The following is a 1,878-nucleotide window of genomic DNA, read 5'->3' as shown; positions in this document are numbered from 1 at the left end:
TAAAGATCGACAACGGCATCAAATTAATGCTTGCTCCCAAATCACAAAGGCACTTGTCAAACGTCAGATTGCCAATTGTGCAAGGAATGGTGAAGCTCCCTGGATCTTTCAGTTTTGGTGGTAACTTTTGTTGCAGAACAGCGCTGCATTCTTCCGTGAGAGCAACGGTTTCAAGGTCATCCAGTTTCACCTTCCTTGAAAGAATAGTCTTCATAAACTTCGCATAACTAGGCATTTGTTCCAGAGCCTCAGCGAAAGGTATGTTGATGTGAAGTTTCTTGAACACCTCCAGAAACTTCCCGAACTGTCTATCCAGCTTTTGTTGCTGCAATCTCTTAGGAAAAGGTGGTGGAGGATAGAGCTGTTTCTCCCCTGTATTAGCCTCAGGCAAAGTGTGTTCAACAGTAGTCTTCCTTGGTTCCGCCGCTTTCTCCTTTTGCTTAGATTCTTCACCTCTAATTTCAGCTTCTACTTCTTTTGCCTTTTCAGCATCAGCTACTTTTCCAGACCTTAAGGTAATAGCCTTGACTTGCTCTTTAGCTTCCTTCCTGCCTGGTACTTCCGTGTCACTGGGAAGAGTGCCAGGTTGACGATTGAGCACTGCATTGGCTAATTGACCAATTTGATTTTCCAAGGTCTTGATAGAAACCGTCTGACTCTTGCACAACAGCTTAAGTCCCTCAAAATTAGCACTAGTAGGTGCAGCTGCACTTCCCTGTTGAGGATATGATTGCCTTGTAGCATACTGCTGTGGTTACTGGAATCCAGGTGGGTTAAACTGTTTACTCACTCCTTGCTGATATGGTGGCTGAATAGCATTCTGATTATTCCCCCAGCTGAAATTTGGATGATTTCTGTTGTTAGGATGATAGGTCGCTGGCACAGGCTGCTGTTGTCGCTGATAATTATTCACATACTGAACAGATTCGTTTACAAGAGAACACTGATCCGTAGCATGAGAACCTGCACAAAGCTCACAAACCATAGCTATTTGATTAACTCCATACGTAGCCAAAGAATCAACCTTCATTGATAGCGCTTGGAGCTGGGCTGCAATAGCGGTGGCTACATCAACTTCCAGAATACCTGCTACCTTGCCTGACGTCATCCTCTGAGTTGGGTTTTGATGCTCATTTGCAGCCATCGTCTCTATAAGATTATACGCCTCAGTATAGCTTTTAGCCCATAAGGCGCCTCCAGCTGCTGCATCGAGCATGGGCCGAGATTGGGCCCCCAAACCATTATAGAAACCAGTGATCACCATCCAATCCGGCATTCCATGATGTGGACATTTTCTCAACATTTCCTTGTAGCGTTCCCAAGCCTCGCACATAGATTCTGTAGGTTGCTGCGCAAACTGAGTAAGAGCACTCCTCATAGCAGCAGTCTTTGCCATCGGATAAAACTTCACCAGAAACTTTTGCGCAAGATCTTGCCACGTAGTGATGGACCCAGCTGGTTCAGAATGTAACCAGTCTTTAGCCTTATCCCTTAGTGAGAATGGGAAAAGCCTCAACTTGATAGCCTCATCAGTCACGCCATTATACTTAAAAGTGCTGCAGATCTCGACAAAATTCCTTATGTGCATGTTGGGGTCTTCAGTTGCCGCTCCTCCAAAAGAAACAGAATTATGCACCATCTGAATAGTGCCCGGCTTGATTTCAAAGGTGTTAGCTTGAATAGCCGGATGAAGGATGCTTGACTGAATGTCATCAATTTTAGGCCGAGAAAAATCCATAAGAGCTGGATCAGCTTGAATAATACGATCTCCCATGTTTACTGGTTCTTTCTGCTCAGTTCCTGAATCCGAATCCTCAAAATCTAACTTCTCCGGAATATCAAGAACTTCGTCTGTCTCCTCAGCTGTATCTAAAGTCC

The 1,878-nt window shown here is 44.7% G+C and overlaps 1 non-coding gene across 1 annotated transcript; it reads left to right on the top strand.

The window, feature by feature from the left end:
- Positions 1–1,274: 1,274 nt before the first annotated feature.
- On the top strand, positions 1,275–1,381 carry LOC141675550 (small nucleolar RNA R71). Its single transcript, XR_012556197.1, has one exon. It is a non-coding gene; the product is annotated as a small nucleolar RNA R71 (small nucleolar RNA).
- The last annotated feature ends 497 nt before the right edge of the window (positions 1,382–1,878 follow it).

The sequence above is a fragment of the Apium graveolens genome, chromosome 7 (genome assembly GCF_009905375.1).
Source record: "Apium graveolens cultivar Ventura chromosome 7, ASM990537v1, whole genome shotgun sequence".
Lineage (NCBI taxonomy): Eukaryota > Viridiplantae > Streptophyta > Magnoliopsida > Apiales > Apiaceae > Apium > Apium graveolens.
This window is presented reverse-complemented; position numbering and strand designations above follow the sequence as displayed.